This window comes from Chrysemys picta, chromosome 21 (assembly GCF_011386835.1).
Source record: "Chrysemys picta bellii isolate R12L10 chromosome 21, ASM1138683v2, whole genome shotgun sequence".
In the NCBI taxonomy this organism is placed as follows: Eukaryota; Metazoa; Chordata; order Testudines; family Emydidae; genus Chrysemys; species Chrysemys picta.
The window spans coordinates 16,366,375-16,381,035 of NC_088811.1; the positions used below are offsets into that span (position 1 = coordinate 16,366,375).

The window sequence follows — 14,661 nt, forward strand, 5'->3', positions numbered from 1 at the left end:
TGCCAAATCTTGCACTTACAAGCTGATTCCAAGGACTGATCTACACACTGGTTTTGTACCAATTTAACAATGTTAGGGGTCATTTGTTTACTGAACTAGTTCAATCTAGACAACCCCTGGTGTGAACGCAGTTATACTAGTATCAAGGTGTCTTCTAGGAGGTAATGTTGCCTAGTGGGTAGAACACTAGACTTGGGACTCAGGAGACCTAGGCTCTATTCCTCGCGCTGCCATTGGGCTGCTGGACCACTTCCCCTCTCTGTGCCTCAGTTTCTCCATCTCTAAAATGGGGATAATGATACTGACCCGCATTTATAAAGCGCTTTGAAATGGAAAGTACTCTATAAGCGCTAGGGATGATTACTATAATAATGCTAGTATAGGTTCATGCCCCTAAATGTATGAGAATAAGCTCTACGGTTATATATTCCATTATAGTGGCATAATCGAATCCCACTAGGGCATTGTATCTCTTTAACCCTACTAATTTCCAATAAAGCCCAGTACAAAACCTGTGTAAAGCAGCCCTGAGAGCTACTCTTACCCAGTCAGGGAACAGAAACAACCAAATGTGACCCAGGCAGCCAATCAAAACAGGTTCAGTTTCCGAACGTGTGCCCTGTTTTGGAAAATGCGACCAATCCCTGATTCCCAGGGCAGCTGCAGGAATCCAGGAGCATTTGGGAAGCAAACGCTCCACCATGCTCTGACAGCAGATGCTAGATGATTGTCCAGGCTGAGTAAGGCCAAACTCTGATGTGTTTGATGCCACCATGGAACCAATGAACCCTTCACCCATTAGATGAAGAGTTCCCCAACCTTTCCCTTCTGCAGGCCCCTTTGTGAGGCAAAGACTTGCCTGTGGACCCAGCCTTTCAAGCCCCTAATAATAATTTGTCTCCTGGTTCAGAGCCTTTAGTAGAATCATAGGACTGGAAGGGACCTCGAGAGGTCATCTAGTCCAGTCCCCTGCACTCATGGCAGGACTCAGTATTATCTAGACCATCCCTGATGGGTGTTTGTCTAACCTGCTCTTAAAAAATCCCCAATGATGGAGATTCCACCAGCTCCCTAGGCAATTTATTCCAGTGGTCACATCTTCAAGGGTTTCTCTGCAACCATGAGAGCTAGAAACTTACTTTTAAAGCAACGAAACCTGAGATCTAAGCTAATCTATAACCATACATTCCTATCTATCTAATCTATCTATATTGTCATCCATCACCATAGAATCTGAGTGCCGTCTGTATAAAGTCAATAGCAATACTAAAGTCCCCACTGAACTTCACTGAGTCACCGGCTTCTTTTCATTTTCAGGATCAAATTGCGCTTGGGATAGGCATGTTTGTTGGGGTTTCTTAAGCTATATTATTTTCCTCTTGGGGGGGGGGGAAGAGGTAGGTGGGGGTGTCAGTCATATGGTGAAAAGCTAAAATTTCCTCTGAAGAGGAAGGCTTTGCAGCAGTTCCTATAGACAGACAGACTCTGGATTCACTTGATCTCAGGAAGTTTGTTCCATAACCAGATCCTAACAGGATTCCAGGAACCAGGGCTTTAAGAAAAGCATCAAATATCACCAGACGCACAATAAGATCAGGACAGTTGGCAACATTGGGCTCCTCTTCGACTGAAACCCAACCCACCCGGAATCCTACGAACAGGTGAGCGGGCACCGAGGTGCGTCATGCCTTCGCCGGACTCTGGCTCTGGTGATGCTCAGAACCAGCATCGGCCGAAAGTCCCATGCTAAATAGCTGACACGGGGATTACAGAGCAAGAGGGAGAGGGGTTTGGAAAGAAATTGGAATAACTCTCCCTCCCGTGCTTCATCACCCCGGGAAGTCAGCTACCGGCGGTGAGAATCAAGCAGACATCCTGAGGCTAGTGGAGAAAGGGCTGATGCCTCGAAATAGATGAAAACCAAGCGGGAGCTAGCGGGGCTCAAGGCAAAGAACATGGAAAAGCCACGGAGAGCATTTTCCAGCTCAGAGAGGTTTCCCATTAAATCCACTGCGTTCTAAGCTCCTTAAACCTGGCCTGCAGTGGGCGGTCATTTCTGAAAGCAAAGGACAGACTGTCACTAATAAGAGTCAGTCTGAAATTGCAGGGGATTGGGCCCGGAGGTCTTGGGGAGAGGAACTGAGTATGTGTGTGTGGGGGGGGAATAGATTTGCACTGGGTTGTTATAACAACGGTCGGTCGTCTGGGAGGTAATGTAAAAAGCAGGCTTTCTGTTTAATGCAATTTGGCTGGAGTGGGGTTAGTGGGTGGAGCTAATATTTGGTTGGAATGTGAAGAGCAGAAGCACTTGAGGAGATTAAGGGTGTCGGGATCTGGTTTTTAAAGTGATTGCGGGGAGGGGGCGGCTGCTGAGACACAGACTCAGACAGGGAACCAGTTCTGAGAGACGAAACAACCCCCCCAGCTCCTGTGTGCAAGGGACTTGGTGCCGAAGGCCTCGCGGGGCTGGTTGTGGGTACAACCAGAAGAGGGCTAGCAGGTTTGTGTGAAATCTCCCTTTGCCTCTCCAGCTCCGCCAAGGCCCCTCAGTCCCTACCTGCAGCCGCTTCGTATTCCCGTCATGGACAGACATGGCAAACCTGCGGAAAAAAACGCAGAAATGGGCTTGGTTTTGGCTTAATTGGCTTGTGAGTTGCTTGTTGGCTAGTTTTTGGCTTGTTGGGATTGTAGCCTGTTGCTTCTTTTTTTCCCTTGGCTCCTGGCAAGCAGGAGCAATGGGGGGAGAGAGTCGGGGTGCACAGCGGGCCCACCCCAGTCCCAGACTGCAGGCCGGGAGGATCTAGTCACATCGAGTGTTGGGGTTCTTAGGGACTGGCTTGGTTTGAAATGGGATCAGCTTGATGTTTGGCTTATTGTGAAAGTCGGGGGGCTTATTTACCGCCTGAAAGTTGGCAACTGTGGTCCCGGGCTCCCACATGCAGCTCTGCCAATACCCCTCAGTCTTTAACCACAACCTTCCTGCTAGTCCCATCCAGGGCTCCCCCGCAACACCTTACCCTGGCTTTCCCCAGACTGGCTTGTGACCCTGTTATTAAAGGCTGGATCGTAATGCAGGATACTCCCAAGGGGAGGAAACAGAGGTTGCAGAGGCAACCTTAATTCGGCAATTTCCTAAGTGTGGAGGCCTTGCCTTTGCAACCTTCATGTGCTTTTAATCCAGGGGTTCTCAAACTAGGTCGACTTACCGCTGCCGCTCCTCCGTCGACTCTGCTCCCGCCTCTTGCGAGCTGGAGTTCTGGAGTCGACGGGGAGCGCGACTGGGGATCGGATTTTATCCCGTCTCCACTAGACGGGATCAATCGACCCCCGATAGATGGATCACGATCCGGCGGATGGTGAAGACCTGCCCTAAGGACTTGTCTTCATGTACAGGGCTGTCCCTGTGCCACTGCAGCACGTTAGTACCCCAACCGGAAAGCTTTCCCCATCGGCATAGTTACCCCTCTGCCCCCAGTGGCTTCTCCCGGAGGTCGTGTAGACCTGGCCTAAGGCACCGAGAGATGAAATGACTAACCCAAGGTCATAGAGGGAGCCGAAGGCAGAGCCAGGAATTGAACCCACATCTTCCCATGCCCTGCCTTATCCACGAACCCAGCCTAGCATTGCGCTAGGAAATCAGGAATTTTTTTTTTAAAAAAGATCACCTGTGGGGCACAACTCTTATTAGAGACAGGGCCCATCTAGTGGTTAGAGCACCAGGAGACCTGAGTTCTCTTTCTAGCTCTGCCGCTGACCCGCTGTGCAACTTCGGGCAAGTCATTGTCCCCTGCTCCGTGCCTCAGTTTCCCTACGTGTGCAATGAGGATCATGCCCTGCACAGAAGAGGGGTGAGACCCGTGCAAAGCATCCCTGCAGGACAGTCACCGATGGCTTGTGCAGTCTCTGCCCTTTGTCAGATCCTCCCCTGGCTCCTCATTCTGCTGTCCCCTCTCTGCTCCACCGCTGTCCCTCCAGGTGACCGGCTCTGCTCTGAGAGCTCTCCTCTGGCTGCTCCTGAGGCACCTGCTGGCAGGGCAGCTGAGCAGCAAGGCTCTCCATGCACCCCTAAAATCTGTCTCCTCCAGGTAGCGGAGCACTCCCACACCTGGGAGTAAGGGCCCGATCCTGCGTGGTGCTGTCTGCCTCCAATGAGAATGTAGGAGGCTTCTCACCACACAGGATTGGGCCTTAAGAGAGAGAAGGGCTCATTCGCCTCCCAAAGGGTAAAACTTCCCCCGCGAGTGAGGGCTCTAAGGCTTGGAAAGACACCGGAGTAGGGCTCCAGAGACCTGGGTTCTCCCTGTCCTTGCCACTGACATGCTGTGTAATCTTGGGCAAGTACACTTCCCTGCTCCCTGCCTCAGTTTCCCCTCCCCGGCACTGACAGTTTAGACTGTGAGCGCTTCAGGGCAGAACTCCTTCTCCTTACGTGCACGTGCAGCGCCTAGCACCGTGGGGCCGTGCTTGGGTTTGAGGCCTACTGGTTTATAAATATGAATTTTCATCTTCCCCACAGTAGCCCTGAGCATCTGTCTCAAGGACACCAACCTACCAAACAAAAAGTAAAAACAGAGCAGTTACTCTGCTCCTCCAGTTCAAAAGGAAACACCGAGGTCACCGAGCTCAGAAGAAAGGTGCTGGCAAACAGCTCCAATCCCTTCCTACTCCTGGAACAGAATGTTCTCCGGAGGACCCAAAACCCCTTGCTAGAGTTTCATCAGAGCCACTGGGCCGCGCTGAACAAACACATTACCACCTTTCCTCGCTCCATCCAAGGCGAACAAATAACAAGGGGTCGGCGATGGAGTAAATTACATCGAACGGGGGGCGGAGAGGGAAGAATATAAAAGTGGAAGCCCTGAGCTGAGCTTCCTCCGTCCTCAGTGACTGGAACAAATCCGGAGCCTTGATTGAAACAGTATTAAGTATTCCAGGAGACAAACGCCGAGGCCCGGAATAAAGATCGGCTGCTGGCGTTTATTTCCATAAGGTAATAATAACTTGTTCCTTTGCTTTATGAAGTAGAATTTGTTACAGCAGATGAGCTGTAAAAAATTGCAGAGTAAAAAAAAAAAATACTATAAATAAATTTGTAATTTTAACGTGCATTACCATGTAATTGAGAGGGTAAGGATGGAGCTGCCGGTACAATCAGGGGCTACCTACAGCCTTCCCGAGACATCTGCCTGAGAGGAACAAGCCAGAGAGCTGCTTTCCAGTGGAGGGGCTGAAGGCTTCTGGGCAAGGAGAAGAGGGAGCCCCAGGAAGGAGCATAGATGCTAGAAAAGGAATTGGAAGAAAACAGATGGATTAAGCCCCGAAAAGAATGTGAATATTAAGGGAGAATGGAGCCAAGAAAGAGGATTTGGCCTGAGGGTATTTATTTATAGGCATTTCTATGGCACTTAGGGCTGTGTTATCTGGGTCCCGAAAATATCCCTCAGCGTGAGGAGTGGCACTGTTATTATCCCCATTTTACAGATGGGAAAACTGAGGCACAGAGCCAGGTTGTGACTTGCCAACATTTATGCAGCTAGTCAGTGAGAGAGCTGGACTAGAGCCCAGGTCTCTAGATCCCCATTTACGCATGGGTAGCAGATAGCGGAGATAGCAGACTTTGAGCGAACTGCCCAATACATCCACACACTCGGCTCATGGCAAAGGCACTTGGTCAGGTTTATTGCTGATGAAGCATAGTGCGAACGCCACGGCCTAATGGTTGCAGGTACACTAACGTGTGCTTGTGACAATGGACCGGCTCAGTGAATAGCGGGACTTTCCATTCTCCCCAGACAAAGACACTCCGTCTGAGATAAGTCTTTATACACGGATACAAACCAGTTACGTGTTGCCCCTTGACGTGGCTAGTTACTGCCCTCTGACATACCTAGCTACCACTCTGTGATGTAGCTAACTACCACCCATCACCTTGTACCTGTTGGTTCGATCAAAACATCTCTATCCATCATGCTGTCATCCTGAGCTCATCTTTAGGAGGGGTCAGTGTATTCTCGTTACCTTTGAGGGGTGTGTTTGTACCAGACTGGGTATCGGGGTGTTCTGGTACTGGTACCACCCTTCTGGAATTTGTTTGCGTGAGGGTCCTGGCGCCTTTCTTAGGAATGTGTGTGTTTTGCACTATTGTATTACCAGATTCTGGAGCAGGGCCTGTCTCTGGCTCAGAGCCTGAGTTTGCTTTATGTCAGCAAAGTTTTGACCACTACTTAAGCCCAGGACTCTGATATAAGGGCTTAGGTTTCAGGCCCTCTTTCTACTACAAGTGGGAGCCTTGCCATGAATGGGATTTGGCTCAGCCCCTGCAGACCTCAGAGGATATAGCAGGGGTCAAGCTGGGCTCCTGCACGCTTTGGAATGAGTGGAGCCCTCCCTGTACACACCCTAGGAGCATTATAGCTAGGGAAGGGGAAGTGCCTAACCCCCGGCAGGAGGAGGGTCATCTCCTGCAGGTTCCCTGCTGTGCATGGAACAGGGCGTTCCTGCAGAATCCAACCAAATTGTTCCACATTCCGGAAACCGCACGTGCTGTTGCTAGCAACATTCTCGCTCTTAGGGCACGTCTTCACTACCCGCCGGATCGGCGAGTAGCAATCGATATATCGGGGATCGATTTATCGCGTCTAGTGTAGACGCGATAAAAATCGATCCCTGATCGCTCTGCCATCGACTCTGGAACTCCACCGCAGCGAGAGGCGGAAGCAGCATCGACGGGGGAGCGGCAGCGGTCGACTCGCCGCCGTCCTCACAGCCAGGTACGTCGACCTAAAATACGCAACTTCAGCTACGCTAGTCACGTAGCCGAAGTTGCGTATCTTAGGTCGACCTCCCCCCCACCCCCCCGTAGTGTAGACCTAGCCAAAGAGTCCAGGCAGCCACCCCTCTCCACCTTGCAAAACTCCCCTCTGCTAGCACGCCTGCAGAAAACGGCCCGCGGAGGCCAGCTAGGCAGAGGGCAAGTTGTCATTTCTACTTCTGATGGGCTGAGAATCACATACACTGCCAGAGGGGCTGACAACTTGTGCACACAGCTAGCCCTTGATTGGCTGGAATTACTCGCACTGCCTGATCCTAATTAGCTAAGAATTGTGCATGGAGTCAATTTGTGCTAAGGCATCCTATTATTTTCCTCCCCCATCATTCCCTCCCACCTCTGTCCTATCGATTTCCCCGCTCTTTGGAGCAGGGAAAGTCACTTGCTCTACGGCTGGACAGCACCTAACACGATAGGGCTCCAGACTGGCTGAGACCTCTAGGAGCTACCATAATGTAAATGGTTAATAATAATAATTCAGCATAGCCGCAGAGTTTAGACGTCCTGCAGACCTATGCTTCTTTCGGTGTGGTTCTTTCCCCCACATCTTTGTGTTCTTAAAAAAAAAAAAACAAAAAACTAGGAAATTCCATACAGCAACCTCTGTTAAAGTCTCAAAGCGACGCACATACAAATCAGGAAGTGGCAAAATAAGGTTGGCATACACATGGGTGGAGGGACAAAGTTAAGGAAAACAACCTTAACTCTGCCCTCTTTGTGTGTATGCCTCAGGATACAATCTTTAATTAGACAATCACATCCTATTTCTCAAATGATGTAATATACCATCATACAGCATCACCTCTTAGGGGCAGGAACTGTCTCTTTACTGTGTGTTTGTACAACAGGGCCGGATAAAGGACAGAGGCCCTTAGGTGCTACTCTAATACAAACAACAAATATTAACAGTAACACGATGGCTGTATCGATAAAACTTTCCAAAGCGGACAGGTATGCCACTATTATTTCTAACAGCTGCTCCTCTACAGCAGAGGAGCAAGAAAAAAGGAGGATGGTCTTGTGATTAAAGCTCAGGTTTAAGGCTCTGGGTCTGATTTTCACCTCTGCTACTGACTCCTTGTGTAGCTGGGAGCAACTCACTTAATCTCTCTTTCCTCGGTTTCCCATGTGTAAAAGAATCCTTCTGTCGACCGAGCTGCATCTACCGGTCAACCTAACTAAGTTGTGCAGGGCACAACATTTTTCACAGCCCTGAGCACTGCAGCTAGGGTGATATAATGTTTAGGCGTAGCCCAGGTTTTAGACTGTAAGCTCTTCAGAGCAGGGAATGTCTGTCCCTAAAGACTGGTCTGCCTGGAGTGCATTGGGTTAACTCAGGGGTGGCCAACCTGTGGCTCCGGAGCCGCATGCGGCTCTTCAGAGGTTAATATGTGGCTCCCTGTATAGGCACCGACTCCGGGGCTGGAGCTACAGGTGCCAACTTTCCAGTGTGCCAGGACGGGAGGGGCGGGGGCTCACTGCTCGACCCCTGGCTCTGCCCCAGGCCCTGTCCCCACTTCACCCCTTCCCGCCCCCTCCCCTGAGCCTGCCGTGCCCTCGCTCCTCCCCGGCCCCCACAGAGCCTCCTGCGAGTGCGAAACAGCGGATTGCCGCAGGCTGGAGGCGCTGGGGGCTGGAGGGCAGGCGCTGATGGGGGGCTGCTGACGTATTACTGTGGCTCTTTGGCAATGTACATGGGTAAATTCTAGCTCCTTCTCAGGCTCAGGTAGGCCACCCCTAGGTTAACTAAACCAATTTAGTTGAACTGAAGCCAAAGGCTGTGTGGACACACTGATAGATTCATAGACTTTAAGGTCAGAAGGGACCATTACGAACGTCTAGTTTGACCTCCTGCACAACGTAGGCCACAGTTTATTTCAGTTTAAACCAGGCTTACTTCAATTAGACCTGGTCGATACACAAAATTGTACCAATTTAATTAAGGCCTTGTCTGCCCACAAAAATTGTACCTCTTTAACTATACCGGCGGAATTCAAATGCTTCAACCCTGCTCTGTGTTGTGCCTAGCCCGGTGGGGTCCGGGTCCATGACGGGGGCTCCTAGACACTACGGTGGTAAGAATAATTATAACGAGGATACGATTATAGCCGCATAATAGTCCCCTGTACTAGAAGGGCAATGAGCTGAACCAGTGCAAGGTACCTTTACATCAGTATAACTGCGTCTACACTACGGGTTGTACTAGTATAACTACGTTGGTGGAAAACTAGTTAAACCAGTACAAAAACCGTGTGTAGACCTGGCGTAAAGGTGTAATTTTACAGTGGGCCAATTTTGTGTGTGGACGCTCTTAAATCAGTTTAAATCTAGAGTAGGTCTGGTCTACACACAATTTTTCTACCGGTATAACCATGTTGGGGGAGCTGCCCCAGAGCCACAGGCCCTCTAAGGCATGACAGCAGCAGAGTGCAGGGGTAGTCACCTTCCTTTGTAAAGCCACCATACAACTGGGGAGCAGTCGCTCCGAACAAAGCAGGCGAGTCAATGCTGTGGTAAGTGATTAGCAGGGAAGCAGAGATAAGCAGACGAGGCTCAGAGCTCAGACGCTGATTAAGAAGGGGGGTCGGGGATTTTCTTTTTCCTGATGAATAATTGTGAAGTTACCCATGAAATATGTTAAGGGCCCCGTGAAACAATCCTGCCTCTGGCTCTGCCAGCCATCCCTGTGACCTGGGCCTCGTTAGGGACGGCCTTCAGCCTGGGGAGGACAGCTTTCAAAATCCAGCCTGGGGGTCTCCGTGGAAGCTGTCTGCGAGATGCCCTGAGTCCAGGCATCTCCCAGCCGGCTGCCCCCTGGTGGAGCAGCTTGTGCCATTACAACCCCACCTGTAGCTGTCAAGGCTGAATCCCCACTCTGGCACCTCAAGTGCAGAAGGTGGGGGCCCGCAAGGATTTAAAAAAAAAAAATACTGGCCACTCCAGGCTTGTATTAAACTCCCAAGGTTACAGCTTCTCTCTGACCTTGGCTTGGTAAACGCTGCCACCACCCAAATGCAAAAAACACCCTTTGAACCCAGGAAAGAGCATTTGGGAATTCCTCCCTGTGGGGTACCCTCAAGCCCTTTCACCCACCCCCCCGGAAGAGCTGGGAAAGAAAACAAAGGAAATGAGCTGTGGCTACCAGCTAATGAGCTGTGGCTACCAACTTGCACAAACCTCTTAGGACACCAAACATCCAATCCTGTTCTTAAAAAAGGTAAATGTTATTAAAAACAAAAAGGGAAAAAATACATCTGGAACTTAGGCTTTTTGCTAGATCTTAAAAGAAACAATGACAAAAATTAAGCACCCAAAACAGCTTTCTTGGGGGTTCAGCTTAAAGGTTACAAGCAAACAAAAGCATCTGGGCTTAGCACAGAGGAGAGCCACAAGCCAAAATAAGAAATAAACCTGAAAGCATCTAACTAAACATTCCCTGTCCAAATTATTTCTTCTGGGTATGAAAGATGAATTTTTATACCTGGTTCAAGCCTTACACAGCATTGCTTATGTCCTCTGTTCCCCTCTTTCCCGGAGAGACAAACACACAAACAAAGCGAAGTTCCCCCGCCCCCCATTTTAAAAAGTTCTAGCCCTCCCATTGGCTCTTTTGGTCAGGTGCTCACTCCTTTTCCTTTACCTGGGGAACTTTGTTAACCCTTTACAGGTAAAGCAAGCAGAGAACAGCCACCAAGAGGGACTGTATAGCTAACTGGCTGTCCATAAAAGGAAGCTCCCCCCTCTTTCATTTATCACAGTAGCCTTGCCTGATGGACTTTCTATTGCCTACGTCTCATTATTTTGGATCAGTATTTAGCCCTTGGAGGTCTAAGCAGCTGTTACGAATCCCTGGTCACAGAGCGCCAGATACCACAGTCATCGGATCCATTTTATACATGTGGACTAGGGCCCAAAAGCCAAGCCGAAAGAGAAGCTCAGGGATTGCTGGACTGTATAGGCTCTGTAGGCCTCCAGCCACCAGAGCGCAACAATCGCAGAGACACACAAGTCTGATCCCAACCAGTAGGGGGCGGTGGTGATACACACCGGCGAGACCACTTTTTTCTTGTAGTTCTAGAGGTTATAATACTACGCCCGGCTCATGAGAGAGCTCATGGTGTCCGACACCATCAGACGGTCCAGAGACATCTATATGGAACACATCACGGGATACCGCCAGTACCAGGTCGAGTAACCAAGACCGCCGACCAGGGAAATAACCCACTTCCTTCCCTGACGAACCGAGAGATGCACCCCACCCATGTACTTATTCGCTACACTGATCCTGACTTGGACTCTGAATACATTCCATGGGGTGGTATACCCGAGCCCACTTATCCACTGACGCTTTAAAAACTCCCGCACCCCAATCTGGGTGGATTCTGGTTATGTGATATGTATGTATCTCGTGAACCTTGCAACCGATACCTGTAATCCCTCATAACTCGAGCCTGACCCCAGATCTACAGTACCTTCCCTCTTAACTTGAGTATATTTCATTTTAAACATTAACTTTAATACAATGTTTAAATGTCTCACCCTTGGAGAAATTGGGGAAAAGTCGCCGGAGCAGGAGAAAGCAAAAATGTTTGTTCTCCTCTTGGATTTTCCCCAGATGTTAATGTTGTTGGACAGAACACCCAGATAACTGCACAAGCGATGACATTTCTTTAGGAAAATGGTAACATTTTCACTGGGTCAGGAAAAATCATAATCCACCGGAATTCATCCTGCTGTGACCCAGGTGGGTGTTGTAATTCAGGCACGGACGTGAGCCAGAGAACATCTGGGTTCAATTCCCAGCTCTACCACACACCGAGTGTGTGACCTTTGACACGTCACGTAAATCGTGTTGTGCCTCAGTTTCCCTATCGGTGAAATGGAAATAATAATGCTTCCATTGTCTATGCTGTCCATTTAGACTGTAAGCTTTTCAGGGCAGAGACTGTCCCTTACTGTGTGTATGTATGGGCCCTCAATCACACTTGGGGGGCTCTTGGCACTATGGTAATACAAAGAATTAATATTTTCCCCCCTAGAGGATGGCTTTTTGCCATTTTCACCAGGAGATGTTGCATTTGCTTCCTATTGGACAAACGATGATGTCACCAAACCACCCCCACTGGCCCCCTCACTGGCAGACTCAGTAGAGGAGCCAAAGTTTGACTGGGCCCTGGAGACCGATGTGAACCCATTTAGTGGTGCTCCCTCCATGACTGGATTGAGAGGTAGGGCAGCCTGGAGGATCAGCAAAGAATCACGCTGTCCAGTGCCATTGATCTGACATCCTTCATCATCATTACCTTCCCTTTGAACTAGACACGTGCCTAATCTGAGCAATTCTGATACAGCTCTGGAGCGAGTCCAAACTTCCTCCCAGCCCAGGGATACTGGAATACAGGGCTTGGTTCAGAGAGGTGGGAACCAGCCTAGACTCTGCAAGTCCCCAGACCATGGCTGCGCTAGGATCCAGAGGGTACGGGCTGCCTGTCTAGCTGTCTGTACCTTGCTCCCCACCCTGGACCAGGCCTGTTAAGCCCTCTAAGGGGATAAGCTCAAGGAAGAGCTGGGCTTTGTGCGGGAACGGTGATATTTCACTTGCTGACATTTGTGAACATTAGTGGGACCATTTACTGCTGGTGTGAAAAAAAAAAATTCAACCCACCTCTGGCAGAGAGTAGGGAGGGTGAAACGGTCACTTTCCCACAGTGCTCCCAGCAAGCTCCCGTGTCAGTTGCCACTCTGGGCAAGTCCCCCAGTCTGTGGTTGGCCCTGCCTGAGAAAAGACCAACCATCTGTTCCAAGACAGGCCAGGCTTTAGGGTCGGATCCAAGACCCATTGAGCTCAAGGGTAAGACTCCCGTTGACCTCAATGGTCTTTGAATCAGACTGTGTAGCAGCACTGACTGGGTTAGTCTAGGAGCCAGAGAGAACCACAGGGTCTGTCTGTGTCCAACAGCCTTAGTACAAAATGCCCAGGACCTGCACTTATAACAGAGTCTATCAGTGGTTCTCAACCTATTTACTGGTGAGGGCCACATCCAATACTACCTGTGGCCCTGAGGACGTCACATGGGCTTCAGCTATGTGCTGATTGGGCTGCAAACGGCCCACGGTAGGGTGACCAGATGTCCTGATTTTATAGGGACAGTCCCGATTTTGGGTTTTTTTTCTTATATAGGCTCCTATTACCCCCCAGCCCCTGTCCCGATTTTTCACATTTGCTGTCTGGTCACTCTACGGGACGGGCTGCAGGTTGAGAACCACTGCACTAGATGGACTGTTGCCAAACTGAAGAGAGAATTAAGGCTGGGAGCGCAAAGCAGGGGTGCCGTCAGACTAGAGATAAGGTGCAGTGTTCTCACAATGAGGGTATTTAACCACTGGAGCAGTGTCCCAAGGTTCATGCTGGATTTTCCATCACTGGCATTTTTGCAATCAAGATTGGGGTGTTTTTCTATAAGGGTACATCTACACTACAGGGGGGAGTCGATTTAAGATACGCAAATTCAGCTACGTGAATAGCGTAGCTGAATTCGACGTATCGCAGCCGACTTACCCCGTTGTGAGGACGGCGGCAAAATCGACTTCTGCCGCTTTCTGTCGGCGGCGCTTACTCCCACCTCCGCTGGTGGAGTAAGAGCGCCGATTCGGGGATCGATTGTCGCGTCCCAACGGGACGCGATAAATCGATCCCCGAGAGGTCGATTTCTACCCGCCGATTCAGGCGGGTAGTATAGACCTAGCCTAAGATACGATCTAGTTCAAACAGGAGTTAATTCAGGGGAAGTCCTATGGCGTCTGTTATACACAAAGTCAGACTTGAGGATCACAATGGTGTTTCTGGCTTTATACTCTACACCCCCCTACTCCTTATTGTCCATCAACAAAGAACAGCAGGAGAGAATCCAACTTGTACAGAGTCAAATCCGACCTCACAAGGCCCATCCTTGCCTGGCGGGGGGGATAGACTCCGGCTGTGGCTAATTATACAGTAACTGACTAGGAAACTTTCAATCCCTGTGGCGCAGAGGAGAAGAAAAGGGATTTCAAAACCAAGTGGCAACAATGAAACAACAACGAAAGCCCCCAAGACAATGAACGAGAAAGGAAATGAGAGTGTCGGGCGAGAGAGACAACAGACGGGAGAAAGGAAAAGGCTCCCCAGAGTGCAAGGACTGTAAAGAAGCCGCTACACGGTTTTCAGAGCCAAGATCTTCCCAGTCTCTGCATCTGCACCCAATCTCTGAGCTGGACAGCCGGGGTCACCAGGTGGTAGCCCTGCCCCCACACAGTCCAGGGACGTATTAATGGAGCAGCAGTGCAGGGGTAGTCCCAGAGAACAAGTGGCCATGACAATGCCGGGGAAGTGGAAGTGAAAGGTGTGGGTTATGGCATTTGAAAAGTCCCAGCCAATGGAAGGTGCAATGATAGATTATCTTTCAATACATTATTTAGCCACTAGATGTCTCTACATGATGTGAAGAGTTCCAGGCATGATGTGGACCCTGATAAACAAGAGAGACAAAGCTGGGACTCGAGCTGTGTGCAATCTGTATGTGGTTGTGGCTGTAGCTGTAGTTGTTTTCTTTCATAGACGCCTCCTCTTTAAGACAGATTTTGGCTCCATATACCTGGACAGAAAGGATGCCAACCGTTCTCCAGAGCCGGAGGCAGACAGGAGCGGGGCTGTTAGATAAAAGAACCTCCCTTCCTTTGAACCATTATGTGTCCCTCAAGCCATTCCCAGGCTGTGTTGCCAGCTCTCATGACTTTATCATGAGTCTCATTGTATCCAGTGCTTTTATTAATGCTCCAGCTCCTGGATTCAT

At 49.8% G+C, this 14,661-nt stretch overlaps 1 protein-coding gene across 1 annotated transcript in view; it reads right to left on the reverse strand.

The window, feature by feature from the left end:
• IGSF21 (immunoglobin superfamily member 21) overlaps positions 1–10,365 on the reverse strand; it is a 305,537-nt gene extending 295,172 nt beyond the window's left edge. The window contains exons 1-2 of the mRNA XM_024111253.3: positions 10,311–10,365; positions 2,558–2,600 (exon numbers count right to left, since the gene is read on the reverse strand). The gene's annotated coding sequence lies outside the window, so the exon portion shown is untranslated. The remainder of the gene's footprint in view (positions 1–2,557; positions 2,601–10,310) is intronic.
• Positions 10,366–14,661: the final 4,296 nt, after the last annotated feature.